The sequence below is a fragment of the Eptesicus fuscus genome, chromosome 10 (genome assembly GCF_027574615.1).
Source record: "Eptesicus fuscus isolate TK198812 chromosome 10, DD_ASM_mEF_20220401, whole genome shotgun sequence".
Taxonomy (NCBI): Eukaryota; Metazoa; Chordata; class Mammalia; order Chiroptera; family Vespertilionidae; genus Eptesicus; species Eptesicus fuscus.
Window position 1 is genome coordinate 71,628,274 of NC_072482.1, and position 18,202 is coordinate 71,646,475.

The following is an 18,202-nucleotide window of genomic DNA, read 5'->3' on the forward strand; positions in this document are numbered from 1 at the left end:
TATCAAAATACTCATAGCTTTGGGTCTTTGAAATGGTAAATATTCACGATGTGTGAAAAAGCATGATACAAAGTTGTACCATCTTAATTACATAAAAATGAAAGCTTAGTTATGTAGATACATAGGACTTAGGAGGACAAATCAGACTGTAAACTGCTTGTGATGATGGATAGCTTTGTTCTTTGCTTGTGTTTTTCAGTTTCCTATATATGCACATGTTAACTTTAAAAAAATAAATGTTACTTTGAAAGACTAAAAAAAAAGTGGTCCATCTTAAAAATTCCACTTCCAACTATGACAGAACTCCTTGTCAGAATAATAGCCCTATCCAGAAAAGACCAATTTTCCTATACCCATCTCCCCCAAAAGGATAACATTACAAACAAAAATGTTTGAGGACATGAGGGCTTGAGAAGCCCACATTCCAGAGAGAACAGCAATACACAGAGGTAAGCCTGACCTTCTCTGCCGCTTGTCTTCTTAAAAATATTTGCCTATTAGTGAGTAACATGGGGCTGAGCACACTCACAAGTCTGGTAAGATCAAAAAGCTGCTCAAAAATAAGGGACTAATATTCTAGAGGAAAGGGAACCACATGGAAAGGAGTTCAAAATTCTGCACCACATCTTCTCTCTTTACATTTAAAAATACTAGACTGCAGAAGGTGGGAATCAGAGAAGACAAGCCTGTGTTAGAGACTCAATCCCCAGTGTGGGGCGTGCAGGAGGCAATGGATCAATGATTATCTCTCATCATTGATGTTTCTATATCTCTCTCTCCCTCTCCCTTCCTCTGAAATCTATAAAAACATTTTTTAAAGTGAATTAAAGGGATCTCTAATAGTATCATGCTAGAGACTCAAAAATTGAAGAATAGTGAATAACAAGAAAAAGACACCATAGAAAATCCCCCAGATTTCCCATTGAGACCTATGAAGAAACAGATCTAAGAGTAAGGGCAAACAGAAACAGATTAGCACAAAAGGACTCAAACATGACCTGGAACAATCTCATTCGTTGATTGAATCAAGATAATCTTCTGTTTCTCTAATTACCTTGGAAAAAGTAAAGCCAATTCTCTCTTCAAGAAAATAAAATAATCTAGACTCAGACTGTCTGGCATTTTATTGAAAATTATGACATACCAGAAGACAGTTCCAAATAGCCAAAATCTAAAATAAAAACAGACAACAGAAATAATCATATTGCAAACAAACATAAAACTGGAGAAAATCAAACACTAATTTTAAAGTAATTGTGGTTATTATACTTAAGAAAATAGACAAAAAGATGGACACTGCAGCAAGAAACTAGAATCCATAAAAATGAATCCTACTGAAAGTTTAGAAGTAAACAATAAAATAACTGAAAATAATTCAATAGATTCCATAGCATATTAGATACAACAGAACTGAAGACTAGTAAACTGAAAGATCAGTAAAATATCTCCACTGAGAAAAAGGATGGAAAAAATAATTTTAAAGAAGAGCATATGGGAATATGGCACATGGTGAAACTGTCTAAAGTGTCTATAATTGCAATCTCAGAGAGACTATAGAGAGAATGGTACAGAAGCAGTATTTGAAGAAACAGATGACAAAATGACATATTATATCCCCAAGTCACAGATTCATGAAGCACCAAGTAGAACATAGGCAAAGAAAACCCATAATTAAGCACATAATATTCAAACTACTAACCACTGAAAACAAAGAATATCTTAAAAGCAGCCAGAGAAAAAGGTACATTACTTGAAATGAACAATAATAAAGTTGACAGTTAACTTTTCAACTAAGTGAACTAGGGGTGAAAAAAAGAATTAACAACTTGAAAATGTTTAAAGATATCTGTTAACCTAGAATTATATACCAGCAAAAAATGAAGGCAACATTTTCAGACCAAAAAATGAAATTTTTTCCTGACAAAATCTGAGGAAATCCATCCTTAGGAGACCCATATGAAAAAAACCTTTTCCTGGCAAAAGAGAAATAATCTTAGAGGAAGGAAAATGCAAGCAGAAAAGAAGACCAATGAAAAACGTAAATAAAGGAGTAAGGATAAATGAATATTGATAGTATAAAACATACTAATGTTTTATGAAATTTAAAATACAGTTTTACACTTCATTTTTAAAAAGATAGAAGGAAATAAATGACATGAAAATTATTTAAGGACCTCATATTTTCTGTGGAGTGGCAAAAGCACTAAAATATAGTAGAATACAATAAATAAAGCATGGTGTACTCTCTAAAACAACTAAAAATAATTAACTAAGAAGAAAGTGTAATCCTAACATTTCTAATTAACACAAAGAAAGATAGGAAAAGTTGAAAATAAATTAAAAAACAGATTGGACAAATAAATAAAAGATAGTAGCATGACCAATTTAAACAAAAATATATCAAATTACATAAAGTATATAGTAAATAACCCAAAATTTCCAATAAAAATACAGAAATTATCAGACTAGATTTTTTAAAAATCAACTTTATGCTATTACAAGAGACACCTTTAAATATAAAGACTACAAAATATTGAATACAAAAGGTTGAAAAAATATCTACCATAAACACACTGACCAAAATAAAATTGACATAACTTGGCTGTTACTTCCAAAGAAAACTTTAAGGCAAGAATTGCTAGCGATAAAGAGACATGTCATGAAAATAAAAGATTAAATCCATCAAAAATATAATAATTATAAAAATGTATGCAAAAAGATTCACAACATATAAAGCAAGTATTAATAGTGCTAACAGAAAAATTCATAAAAATATTTGGACAATTTAGTATATCTCTTTCAGTACAAGATAAAACAGAAGACCCAAAAATAATTTTTAGAGATATAGAAGATTTGAAATACAAACTTGACATAATTGATCTATATTGAATACCATTCCCAACAATTCTAGAATACACTTTTAAAAGTCAAATCCACATGTAACATTTGCCAAAAATGGACCTATATGTTTGGAAATAAAAAATAAAGTCTCCAAATATATTAGAAGATATAAATTATACCAAGTATGTTTACTGACTGGTATAAAATTAAGCTAGAAATCAATAACAAAAAGATAATTAAAATATTCCCAAGTGTTTGAAAATTCACCCATACCTCTCTAAAATGCATGCATCAACACATATATGCTTACCTATATACACAAGTAAAGCTTATGAGGCTATTATGAAATAATTTAACTGTTAATTCACATGAACAGTTGATTGAGTAACCCTATAGTCAATGGCTATTGTAAGAATGATAATATCTTTATAAGGAAAAGCCTTTCCTGTTCAATCTTAACACATCTAATTATCAAAGAATTTTATTTAATTTTATCATTACACCAAATTTCTGATTGTTTCCTCCACATTAGAGATGAGTAACAATAAACAGAAGTATAGAGAGTTTATGTAATTTGCCCATGATCACAGTCATGAAGTGGTAAAACTAGGATTCAAGCAGCAATGAAAAATCAATCTTTCAACTTTTATGAGGCAAGTCCCTTGTCTTGTACAAAGAACTTCTTGCTGAAAAAGTGTCTCCAGATCAATACTCCATAATACCCAGTAATTGAAGGGTTATAGTTGTTGACCTTTAGATAAGCTAAAAGCAACAAGTATTTACTGGGTTTATATTAAGTACCAAGGCTTGCCTGAGGTCCCAAGAGCTCAAAACTAAATAAGACACCATCTTTATCCTCAAATAGCTAACAGATACTGAGAATAGTTCAAATCAGTGTGACAGTTTTAAAACATGTTGCCTCCCATTTTTTGACAGTTGTCCTGAGAAGTGGAGTCTATGCCCCCACACCTTGAATTTGAATGGGCTTGTGAATGCCTAGGCCAAAGGAACATAAGGAAAGTGAATCTGGGTCATAGAAGGCCAGGCAGCTTCTTGCTTGTTCTCTTTGAAGGTTTCCTCTCCGAACCCAGGAGCCACTCTGTGAGAAGTCCAAGCCACATGTAGGTGTTCTTATTGACAGTCTCAACTGAATGCAAGCCCAAGTCATCCTGGTCCAGGAGACAGGTATGTGAGTGAGAAAACCACACTATAAGAGATCCTACAGCTTATCTCTTCCAGCCCTCAGCCATTCAAGTCACCCACAGACATCCGAGTCTTCCTTGCTGAGACCCCAGACATTGTGGAGTAGAGCCAAGTCATTCCTGCTATGTCCTGTAAAAATTCTTGACCTTCAAGATCTGGGGGCATAATAAAACAGTTGTTTTGCATGTTTCTAAGTGGTTTGTTTATGCCACTTAGGGTAGTTGGTTATGCAACAGTAGATAACTGGAAGAGTTAGTTTCTTCAAAGTTTGTTTCCTATACACCTCCATCAAAGTTAATATAAAGTACTTGTAGGAATGGCAGATTTCTGGATCCCTCCTCCTTACTTTGAGCCAGGAATTTGATTTACTTTTGGGATCAGGAATTTGAACATTATCTAACATTTATACATATAACTCAAATATAAGTTTGAGCACCACTGCCCTGAAACGAGCTGTGATCGACCACAATAAGAGAAGCTCAGACATTTATTGATCTCCAAGACTGTTGGTGATTCTCAAGCATCAGAGTACATACAAAGAAAAAAAACACCGTATCCACATATTAAATATGAAGAACTAAATCTGTAGGGAGTCGATAGACTGTAAACAATTTGTTCCATAAATTACAATGGTACACAAAAGATGTGTGCACAGTGAGGCAAAGAGGGTGGTTATATATTCCCTCAAGGCTCAGGAAAGTGTTCTGAGAGTATGTGACATTATATTGAGTCCTAAAAGATGTATTATTTGTTCTTCAAAAGAGTAAGGCCTAGAAAGTCTCTAAATAGAGGCAGCAGATTCAGTAGAGGCAAGTGTGAAATGGCCTGGAGCTACCTAAGTGTATATACCATCAGTCAAGAGAGGAAACCACAACAGACATCAGGAAGGACCTCCTTTGCCAGGCAACTTCTAGTTTTATCTAAGGGCAATAACAGGCTTGTAAAGGGATTTTAATTGGGTGAAACTGTGATCAAATTTGCATTTTGCAAATGCTTTGTAGTGACTGTAAGAAAGAAGAAATTAGGCAAAACAACTAGAATCTTATTGTAATAGCTCAAGCAAGAAAAAAAAAAACTAAATAAAGAGACTAGGAGTGGAGGTAGAGGGGAAATAGGGAAATGATATGAATCACAGAGGAAACTCCACAAGACTTGGTCTCTGACTGAATGAGGAAGTTCAGAATGTGGTTATACATTTGTCATAAAATTTTATAAGAAAGGGGGTATCATTCCCCCCTTCTTCTAGGGACCATAAACCTTTAAGTAAATGATTCAGATTAACTCAGACCTCTTCCAAAAATATGAAAAACTGGGAAATTTTGTTAAAACTGAGTGAAGTTGCTATTCCACAATCTATCCTTAAATACATGTGTTTTTTTTCTTTTTGGAGAATTTTCAACATAACTGAAAACGAGGTGTGATTTTTGGAGATTCTTTACCACTAAGTCTAAGGGAGCTCATTTACTCTGCAGAAAGAATTTGAAATTAGAAAAAGAAGTATTCTAACTTTGGATGGCTCCATTTAACCATCATCCAGCTGTTGCATTCTTGTGCAAAGTGGGATGCTACTGAAACTGGTATTAAAATTACACAACAACAAGGAAAAGATGATGAAATACATATTGTCCTTGATTGGGCTGTCCACTAGATAGTAAAAGACAGGATATGTGAAATAATAAAATCTTAAATCTGTGAAAGTAATTGCTTCTGACATCTCCAACTATGCTGCAGGCTGCCCAGACAGTGCTGTTCAGTCACAAATTTTAAACCTAATGAAGTGAGAAGAACACAGTGTAGATACAAATTAAAATCTACTTACTAAGAACAGTCAGTATTTTTTTTTCTTTTCAGTATACTTCCTTGTTTCATGTGAAAGAAAAAAATATCTGTTAGGAATAACTACCCTTTTATGTTTTAAGTCAACACAGTAGACCTGTTATTAACCACAAGAAATGGCTATCTGCTGATTCTAATCTGTTATCGAAACTTTTGGTTCATACTGAACTATTTTTAGATTCTTGTAATCATTTTGTTAAGCAGGTGAAATACAGCTGTGAGAGAAAAAGTACCTGCTTAAAATAATGCCTAATTGCTTACACTATTGCTTAGGGTTTTTTGTGGGTTTTTTTTTTTTTTTGGACCCCTTTCTACAGCACATTCTAATATTTTGAAGGCACCATTCTTCTGTCAACCACTCTGCAACTGATATTATGCATCTGAGAGGAGCTAAAACTTTAGAATAGGGATTTCATATAAGTCAATTGCAATGAAACATGATGTAAATAACTAAAGATTGTGAACAGTCCCATGAATTCACTTTCCAATGTTCATGTGTTTTGTTTCGGATGTGAATTGTTTGTGAGTAACCTTGTTAGCTTAGGAAAAAATTAAAACGAAAACCTCCAATATATGATTCAACCCGAAACCTTGCTCACATTCTTTTATATCACCTCTGAGTAAAATTGGAGTTGAAATGCATCTTCTGTGACATAGAACCTTCAATAAAAAAAATAAGGCTTTACTAAAGATATTATAGCAAGAAGTAATCTATCATTCAAAGACCAATTATACTTCGGCAGCTCTAACTTAGACTTTTGGGACTCAAATAAGTTTCTCTGGTTTCAAGAAATCATGAAGATCCGTACACACAATTCTACCTCTATAAGAGCAACTTGTCAAGGAGTTCTTTAAAAATATTTTCCAAAATGTGGGCGTAACACTATATGTATAGTACATTTTTCAAATATAAATTTGTTACTGCCCTGCAAGTGAGAAAGATCACATGATATGAGAAGGAAAAAAATGGGATTGGGGCCAGACAAGCTTAGGTTTGAATTACTGCTTTACTACTTCTTTAGTTACTCTAATAAAGTCAATTACCCTCTCTGATATAAGTTATCTTATCCTTAATATCAGAAAATAGTGCCTACCTAAATATTATATATGAAAACTAAGTGAAACAAACAAACAAAAAAAAAAACAATGACAGGAATGCATCTGGTATTGAATGGGCTGTTTTAAAAGGTAAAATATAAAGGAATCTGAGAAAAAGTATGGACTCTGGTTAGTAATAATGTATTCATATTGGTTCATTAATTCTGACAAACATGCATACTAATAATGTCAGATGTTAATAATAGGGGAAACTGGGTGCAGGTTTTATGTAAATCTGAGTCTATTCTAAAATAAAAAGTTTATTTAAACGTAAAGAACAAAAACAAAACCCTAGTATCCATTTCCTTTGCTTTCCTTTTCAATGGTAACCCCTTAAAGGCTAGACTTTCTTTAAAGGCACTGGCAGTGTTATATACGTACATTTAGTTCAATTCTAGGGGGAAACTATGACACAGATTGCCCCCAATCCTCCCCTCAATAGGTATCTGCCATTTTGCCTAAGAAACTTAGGGGAAATGGAAAACTAACCAGTCTCAGCCATCCATTTAACTAAGGAGCCTTCTTTTGTTCCTTTGGACAGCCTAAATTTGGACCTGGAATCTCATGCAGTCTCTCCTCTCTAGTATGAGAGCAAAAAGAAACACCTGCTTCATGGCAACCATAGAGCTGCTGTAGAACATTTGCCCTGGAGCTTGCCCTTACTTCAACCCCCTTCCTTGTTTCCACTCCACACCATGAATATTGCTGCCAAAATGTTGATTGTGTACACACATGGCTCAGTTTCAGTCAAGATTTTATCGATAACTATGAAGCTGTGAAGACAGAGAGAGCCTCGAAGTGCACGTTTCCCTCATGCAAATTAAGACAAGAAGTGCTCATCTTAACTAAGAAAACACAAAGAACACCAGTTAGACAACTCTATGCCTACATGCACCTAAGTACTTTTTTAACGACTACTGTCAAGTTCTTATGCTATACAGAATCCAATTTGTTAAGAAAACCTACCAGATGCAGAGACTAAAACAAAAGCCTTCTAGTATTGTTTTACATCCTATCACTTTCCACCAAATGTAGACTCAAATTAAATGTACTGTAACTGGTCAGAGAGTGGGATAATTCCAAAAGAAACAGAAGTAGTTAATATTTATTGACCGCTTGCTGTCTAGTTGGCATTCTTCTTGGCCTGAGAAAAGTAAAGCAATATAAGCTCTGATTTCTACTTTCAATAAATGTGTAGTCCCATTGGACAGAGAGAACAAACACAGTGAATAATACCATAGAATAGTTATTGAGTTCTTCCTACTTATTAGTGCACCAAGGGCATAGCATACACTATCTATTTTAACATAACATGTAAAAGTATGGAAAGCTAAGTACACATTAGGAAACTGAGGCTGAGAACTGATGAAGATAATGACTCCAGGTCCACACAACTAGTAAGTGACAGGACTGGATTCTAACCCAGGACTGTAACCATTACAATATAGCATCCCATTTTTAAAAGTCAAATTCGAGTACTTACTGGCTAACAACTTGCAGTAGCTTCCCTGAAACCAAAATAAGAATATAAACATTTTCTGATGCATATATCAGTAGCACTAAAATAATACACTCAAAGAGGAAAGTATCAGCTAACCAGAACTTAGCTAACCTTGAAATGCCCTTGAAAGTGATTTGGTCATGAACTTCAGTTCTCCCATAGCATATGTAGTATAACAGTCTTCCAACAACTGTCCCAGTGAGCTGGTTACAAGAGCCCAGAAAACTTGAAACTGCCATGGCATTCAAGCTCCTCAACCATTCTGCACATTCCTGAAGTGTTACCATGATAAAGTGTTCACTGATGCACAGATAAAGTCAAAGCCCACAAAGTGGGGGGGGAAGGGGGACATGATTTTGGAACAACGTTTCAAGGTCATATGTTCCCCAACTCTGCAAGACCATGTTTAACTCTTAGATTATAAAAGTGCAGATTCAGTTTCTCAAGGACTCTGGAAGTTCAAATTAGGCTGTTTAAGAAAGGGCTCTTATCAGTTTTATGAGCAACTTTCTGCAGAATTTAGCCTGCTTACTTGATAACACTGGGCAAAAATAATTTTCCAGCCATAGACCCAGAGACCAAACAGTGACAAGAGCTGTACTCTCTTCTGATGCAGATTTGACATTTATCCCAGGAAGCTCTTCTCCAAGGAGATTAGAGTATATAATTGCCTCTTGGGACTCACTCCAAGCCCTTTGGGAAATCCCCTGAAGTGCCACCAACCCTCATCCTCTCTAACTTTTAGTGCAAAGAAAGCACTGGTTGGTCCTCCATAAAAAACAAAAACAAAACAAAACAAAAAAAAAAAAACCTCTTGCCTAGAGTAAGGGGTGTGGTCAAACAGTATTTATAATTTATGCATACTCTTTACCAACTGAACTTCCACTGGACTGGAGCCATTCTTAATATGACTAGTGAGCTGTTAGTCATCTCACATCTCCTTGCCAGGAGGAATCGTTAACATTACAGGGAGGCAGGTTAATATATTGAGATATTAATTTAGATTTTGTTTATGCCTGCATTTTTTTATTCACCTCTCCCTTGTTCCAAAAAGGCAGCCAGGTCCTTTTTGCTACTGGCCTCAGAGGAAACTGTTTTGTTTTAGAAGTTGTCTGAAAGCATCCCTGCACTTTTCTTAAGTTTTATACCCAGAAGCCTGTGTTTCTTAAGGAAATTAAGCTAGGGTCGTGGTCGGCAAACTGCGGCTCGCGAGCCACGTGCGGCTCTTTGGCCCCTTGAGTGTGGCTCTTCCACAAAATACCACGGCCTGGGCGAGTTCTGAAGAAGTGGCGTTAGAAGAAGTTTAAGTTTAAAAAATTTGGCTCTCAAAAGAAATTTCAATCGCTGTACTGTTGATATTTGGCTCTGTTGACTAATGAGTTTGCCAACCACTGAGCTAGGGGATAGTTGTGGAGGGGGACAGAGGTGATGGTTTTTGATGGGAAAGATGTAGAAGCAGCAGTGGGAAGCTAGACAAAGCCTTGGGAAGGGAATAGTGGAGCATCCTGATGATGGTGATGGTACATGCCTCATTTTCTGACAGTACTTTGAAAGTAGCAAAACTTTCCAAAGAATAGCTTCCTGGTGGACCTTGAAGGCTGGGTCCTTGGAAGTAGGGCTCCATAGCCTACATGACATTAGATAGCAGAGATGTCTGTATTCAAGAATCAGTAGAGGACAGACAATGAGGATCTTAGTAGCAGCCATAAGGCTTATTCCCATTTTTTAGGCACTATTTTAGTTTTTTGATGACCCTGGAGCCCCAAAATGATTGAAATAGGACCTCTTGCCAAGCTGAAGAGTGATTTAATGACATGTGACAGTTCTTCCCCACCTGAGTTCCTTCTAGCTGTAATAACAATTTCCAGTTCTACTTTGTACCCCGTCCCTTCCTGATCCCACCTCCACCCCTCCGCCTCCTTGCCCTCCACACACAGGCATGCGTAGATACATCTATACCGTTTTCGCTTATAGATGATAAAGAGATTTTAAATTTTCAATAAAAGGAAATAGTCACCCATAACTTCTCAATATGAAAACCATAAAGACTTATCTTCACTTAGACATGCAACTAGAAATGTAAAATAATTTGCAAATTCATTACCTTTTGAAGAATTTCCTGGAAAATTTAAGCTGAAATTAAGTGAAACTTTTGCCAAAAGGAACATTTGAATTTTGTTTTATTGAGCTATTAAGCTAATATATTCTCTTCTTTAAAGTTTCTACTGCTGTATGTTTCATTCAAAGCAATTTTCCAATTGTTTTACCATTAGCTTGAAGCAAAGGAAAATGAAAAGCATGACAAGGCATAAAATTGGCCTTAGCAATATCTAAGCTTGTTTCAGCCATGACCATTATCCTCAATGCTCTTACAGTCTGAACAAAACAGCCATAAAATTGGGTTATTGTTTTTAATTTTACAACCCATGATTTATTTTGTTTAACTTCAATGACAGCCTGCGATCCCAGTGTCTTCAGTTAGGAAACACAAGCAGGAAATCAAGGCCCAGAAGTCATTAGTTGTACAATGTAGTCATCTCATTTATCTTCCTGTATAACTACCGGAGTGTGATCCATGTGATTCCCATTATATAAACTAACATTGGAGTTTTTAAAATAAAACTAGCTCATGTAATGAAACATTTTACATAGCCAGCTTCAATTTCCCTGGAAGTTGACTCTGACTTGACCCTGGACAGCTAGAATCTATGTTTTATATTTTAAATTCAAGGTCTCCCTCCAGCAAAATTTTCAAATAAGAATAACACAGCTTACTGTTAGGCATACAAGTTTTACTAGTATAGTCAGAAATACCTGACTTAAATAGCCATATGACCTTGAATCACTCAATTTAACTCTTTGAACCTCAATTTCCTCATCTAAAAATTGGAAATGATAATATTATCTGTATCATATGGTTGTTATGTAGAATAAATTACAATCATCTGAAAAGTATTTAGCAAAGTACCTGATATGGCAAGCCCTCGGTAAATGTTTGTCATTATTACTACTCACTTTTTTGTGATGATGATAATGATGAATGAGTCTTTAATCCTCACGTAAATGTCAAGTTAATCAGTTCTTTAGTAGAAAATACATTCCATTACAATAGTGGTGTTTCTTGGCATCATGTAAAACCATGATCCAAACTTTTCTGGCATATTATTCTGAATTTAAGTAAATGAAGTAGTGCATAGATATCATTTAAAAAACCAAGATGATTCTATTATGGCCATGATAAGAAGACAAGCTTACTGCTGCCACCATTTTAAGAATTCCAGTGTAAGTTAAATTTACATATTTCTAATGTGATTTATTAAATGTGCCTACAGTTTGAGTTATTTTCCATGTTCAAGTTTTAATAGGGTAATTCATTTTTGCTTCCAAACCTTGCCTACATGCCCCAATTTTTGCCTTCAGCTTGGATGTAGCCACATATTTTCTTCCATTGAACTGGTTTACATAATGGTGGGGTATACTAGGTTTAGAGGTAGAAGTCAGCCAAATGACCTTGTCTCAGAAGCTTCTGATTATCCATTTCTCTAAACTGACTTACACATAACCACTTACACCCAGTGTCTTTGTGAGCTTGCTCCTGTGATTCATTTACTTTTTAGTCATTTTCTGCTGTCCTTTCCACTAGAGAGCATACCAGACAGTTCCCTCCCTCCATTTCTTTTTTTAAAATATATTTTTATTGATTTCAGAGAGGAAGGGAGGAGAGAGAAAAATCAATGATGAGAGAGAATCATTTTTCGTCTGCCTCCTGCATGCCCCACACTAGGGATCGAGCCAGCAACCCCGGCTTACGACCTGACCAGGAATCAAACCATGACCTCCTCATCCATAAGTCGATGCTCAATCACTGAGCCATGCTGGCTGGGCCCCCTCCCTCCATTTCTAACCAGAGTTTGAAGCCATCTAATTCTCTGTGTTGTTTAGCACTTCCATTCACCGCACTTGGCATCCTTTTCTGCTTCCCAGTTGAAAGTTAAGTATAAGCTTTCCCTAGCCTTATACATTTATGAGAGTTCTAATATCGTTCAAACATTCCATTTAATTAGTGTTAAAATTGTTAAATATATGTAAGTTTATATTAACACTTCCCTTTCTCTTCAAAATAATTTAAATGTGTGATCTTTAAAATAAGTATATGTATACAATATACACTGAGTGGCCAGATTATTATGATCTCTGAACGCATAATAATCTGGCCACTCAGTGTATATCCTACATAATAAAAGGCTAATATGCAAATTGTCCCCTCGACCAGGAGTTCGACTAGCAGGCAGACCAGCCATCCGCCCATGTCCCCTCCCACTGGCCAGGCTGGCAGGACCCCACCCATGCACGAATTCATGCACCAGGCCTCTAATATATATATACATACACACTGAGTGGCCAGATTAGTATGCGTTCAGAGATCATAATAATCTGGCCACTCAGTGTATATATGTCACTTTGTCATCAGTTGGCCTCTACACCTTCATAACTACATTAAAATTTTCCCCTCAGAAATATTACACTCCTATTTTGAATAGCAATATCAATAAGAATTTATAATTATGTAACTTTGCTATGAAAGTTAAAGTTATCTAAGTTGACCTAACACCCATTAATGGGAAACTCAAAATTTCAGTCTACTATGTGTTATTTCATTAGAAAATGCCCAGTGTAGTTACTTATTTGTATATTAATTTTTATCCTTTCTAGACTTAAGAAACACTAAATTTCCCTTCTTCTAACCAGTGAGGTGCTTAATTCAAGGAACTGCTCAGGGAGTCTATGTGCACATTGCCTAGTACAGTGGTCGGCAAACTCATTAGTCAACAGCCAAATATCAACAGTACAACGATTGAAATTTCTTTTGAGAGCCAAAAACCAACTTCTGCGCATTGGCCACGAAGTTTCAAGCGCACTGTATGTGTGCGCCCGAATGTGGTATTTTGTGGAAGAGCCACACACAAGGGGCCAAAGAGCCGCAGGTGGCTTGCGAGCTGCAGTTTGCCGACCACTGGCCTAGTAGAATACTAAGATAATTCACCAGGGAATGTCAATCCTGTTTTAAGTACATAGTGTTCACACTGAATCTATGTCACCATCTACACAATTAGAAACTCTCCTAGGCAGAAATCAGCTGTGTTCACAACTGGCCATTTCCCAAGCTTGTGAGATGAACTGAGCACAGTCTAATTTAGCAGCACCTCAATAGTATCACCAACAGCAAGGTCTATTCTAGTTGTTTAAAACCAGATTTTATGTAGGACCTGCTCAGTGGAAATTTTTCAAAGACTAGAAAAGAACTCCACGGCACCACTAATTGTCAAGAATGGTGACACCTTGTATGTTGAGTGACATAAAAAGTCCAGAAAGCAATAATATGTAAAAATTCAGCTAGCCCATTTCATAATATCTCAGTCCAGTCCTATCAGAAAGTCTTCTTTTAGCAATCTGAGGCTGAAGTTTTACGATCAGCCTTATCCAAATGCTGCATTTAACTCATTCTCAGTCTCTTTCAAATGTCCAATTTTTACACATGAAGTCCAAACTACAACAGTACTCAGGCCCCATTTGATTATATAAGATCTCAGCTCATGACTTTTCCTTCAACACCATCACCAAATCACTTTTGTGTTTGTTTTTTTTCATGGAATTTCCAGGGGAACCAGGATTCATGATTGTGAGAAAACACAACCAGCCCATGATGATGGCTGCCCAGAGCCCTCAGGGAACAAAGCTGTATCCTTGGTGGTGGTGGTGGTGGTAGTGGTAGTGGTGGTGGTGGTGGTGGTAGAAGCCATTGTGTATTTGTGTGTGTGTGTGTGTGTGTGTGTGTGTGTGTGTGTGTGTGTGTGTATCCCCCCAGCTGCATCCCATCTGTCCCTTGAACCTCTCAGACTTAGATTTAACGGTCACTACCCCTCTCTCTAGTCATGCTCCAGACCCATCCCTCATGTACAAGTGGGGGAAATGCAATAACATTTCTCTAACCCTTTAAATTCTCATTCCTGTTCCTCCCACTCACAGGCCCTGCACTCTCCCACAATCAAACCTCAATCCCACTTTAGCCAAAAAACAAAAGCCCCCAAACATATCAATAGATAGGAGGGCTGTGGAAAGGGATCACTCAATACTAAATGCATCTGTCTTAGTTCTGGCTCAGCTAAGACCTCCTGTTATATCAATCTATTCATTAATAAAGTAACTTAATTCCTCAATAAATAATCTTGGACTCTTAACATATGCTCAACAATGAGCTAGAAATTGAGAAAACAGTCATAAATAAGATAAATGAGAGGTGTCTGTGGGCACTGAACTTAGTTAAAAGGGAGACACACACAAGGAAGAGGCAATTACAATATTGTGTTATATGCACTTGGCTGGAAAAGGTGGGTCCTCGTGGAGGGTAATGGAAAAGACATCAACCTTAATAGGGGCTGCAAAGAGGCTTCCAGGAGAAGAGGATGTCTAGGTAGAACATTCTAGAGAGGGTTTCAGATAGAAGTCCTGCATGAGTGTGAAGGCCTGGAACAATGAAAACTTGAAATGAATTACAGTAAGACCAGAGAATAAAGAGTAAGGGGGAGTTCGAGAGCTAAATCTAGAAAAGAAATATAAACTAGGTTCATTTTCCTCTAATGTGGTCCAAGGACCACCTGAAAGAGAAGCACCTACTATAATTGTTTTAAAAATAATTTTTTTTTAGCTACTCTCCAGATTCATTCTCTTTGAACCAGGCGTTTGGGCATGTCCATTTTAATTGATTTTTTTAGGTGGTTCTTACTAGGGCAAAGTTTGAGAATCATTGGGTTCAATCAAGCAAGGCCTATGAGTCAATTTCAAGAGTCTGGGTTAAGCCTAAAATAAATGGGAAGCCTTGTTGTGCAATGCAATGACATGATTAAGATGTGTGTTTTTGACAGTTCTTTATAGAACCAATTTAGAGAATGGACAAGTTGAGCAACAGACAGATCTCTCTGCCCATTTTTAGCTATGATCATTAGGTTGAAGTCCAAGATTTCAGCATTTTTAAATACCGGGATTACCAAATTGCATACCCAACTAAAACCCTATATAGCTGCATTCTCAATTTATGTCAGCTGGCTTTCTTTAGGGTGATCAACTATCTCATTTGCCCAGAACCGAGGGATTTCCCACTGTTATCACAGAAATGCCACCAGGATGTGGGACTTCAGTGCTAAAGACAAAACTGGGACTAATTGGTCATCCTACAATTACCAAGAATAATTTCCATTATAATACATCGGGTCACACAGAGTTCTCAATATAGTATTCTTTTTGAAAAAAAAAAAGATTATGAGACTAAAAGAATCTTCAAGTGAAAAAAAGATGGTATTAAAGAGAACAGAATTTAAACAATCATTTTGTGGTTAAAAAAAAAAAAAGCACACTGTTGCTTGAATGCAAATTTAAAACAGAAACAAAAATTCTGACAGTGCCTTTTAATCTGTAAGAGCAGAGGCTCTCAAGCATGGTGTTGCAATCAGCAGAGGGGTGTGTTGCAAGGAAATTATTTTTAACTACTCAGAATAAAAGAACTAAGTTTGTAAATGATTTACTCTTAAAAACACAGAAAATCCAGGTTACCTCACTGGCATTCTGTTACACTTCCCTTTCTTCAGCAGGAGAGCAAGTGGTGGAGTTATTGCATACCTGCTCAGAATAACCAAAAGCCTGAGTGGGCTCAGGGATTTGCTCTGAACACAGGGGTATATAGCATCCATCATTGCAATACAGAGGAAAAGAAATTGAGAAGCACTGCTTGAGTGGTAACCTGACAAGTCGGTTTACAGAAGGAAAAATAGAGAGAAATTAAAAATACTTCTCCTTTAAATGCTCAGTTGTTATAATAGGACAGTTTATACCCAAATATTAGTACTATGGTTGATTTTAGGTAGTACAGGGATAAAGCATTTTATATTTCAATACTTTAGTGCTTATTTTCCCATGTAATGAAAAAATATAAAATTAGTACACCAAACCTGTCATTTCATGAACACTGGTGCTTAAGGTAAGGTTAAATATAAAATATGTCAACTTAATAGAGATTTAGTAAATAAGAGTATAGGTGGTAGAGAGCAAAAATTTGTGAAAGTGGTATGGGAACGACTCAAGGGTGGGAAATGTTATACTTGTTTAAGTAAAAGCAGAGAAAAATGCTACATTTTAGGTTATAAAGGTGAGAGCAACAAAAATGTCACATTTCAAAGCTGAATTCCTTAACATGTTGAACACTAGAAACTTCTGCTCACATATTTCTACCAGTTCAATTGACTAAATTAGGTATTTCCGAAACAACTGTCCAATTAAGAAAAAAGCAGATCAAAACAAAAGAAAGCACAATAACTCAACAATTAACATTTTTAATTATGATTTTAACATCAGTAAAATCACAAGGGATCCAATTTTCCAGCAACTGTATGTCATGATCAAAATATAATAGCAGCTCAAATTTTCAACTTGGTTACCTCAGTGGATATCACCTATCCAGATAAACCAGAAAATAAAACCTTTACATCAAAGACAAACAAAAACAGGAAAACATTAAAAAATAAAGTGCTTTAACCATTATATATGCAGTTTATCTCTTTCATGAATGTTATGATACAACAATTGGTCTGGACAATAAAACCCATTGCCTTTGTTAACAACTATGATTTAAAATCATTCCTGATATTTCTCCAAACATATTATGTTTTCCTAAACCTCTATAATGCAAAAAAAAAAAGCTTTAAAATGCCTGCTGTCATGTTATATTTTCTCTCCTTTACAACCTAATTATTTATCATGAGACCACATTTTCAGTTGAACTCTCTGCTTTAAGGTTTTATGGTTGAATAAGAGCAGTTCTCTTAGATTTGAGAAAATATATCAGACTGTACTTTCATGCTCCAAAATGTATTTTCTTGAGTTAACAGGATTTTTCTTCCTGGAGAAGGTGCCATTTATTTAGAAAATAAAATACAAACATAAGCATTGCAATTCAACCTAAAGTTTGTTCTCTAACGTGTCCTATGTGCTATTGCTCAGTTCCAGAATTATGTTTTCATGATCTATAGGAAGTCAGCAATTAGATTATAATTCTGAATATTAGTCAATTTAATTTTAATAAAGTAAGAACCTTTCTTTTGTTACATACGGGTTTTAATTTTTCAATGCAGTTCCCCAAACTTTAATGTCCCTATGGCATTAGAATTTTGGGGTATCAGATAATCATAGAGAAGTCTCTGCAAAAATCCTTCAGGCAGGGTATCAGATTTTACACAATACACATATCTCCACCATAAATAAAGTCACCAAGAAATAGTCTTTTTTCCAGGGACTATAGTTGTCTTTCTTCTTCTAAAAAAGGATAGTATGACATCATAGCAAAGATGCCAAGTGTTAGAAGCAGATGCTTTGGTTTAAAAGCCATCTCTTCTACTTACTAGCTGTTGATCTTGGACTATTTACTTAACCTCTCTTTTCTTCATATGTATAATAAGCATTAAAATAGTACCTCATAAAGTTGTTCTGAGGATTAAAGAGTTAATGCATATACAGTGCTTTTAAAAGTGTCTACCACATCATTTACTCAGTAAATTTGCTCTTATCTTACTCACTGCCCATCACTCACTCACCACTCTGGTGCAAGCTGCCATGGACTTATCTGGAGTCACTATTTCCAACGACCCATTTCCTTAAAAATAGACTTGGAAATAC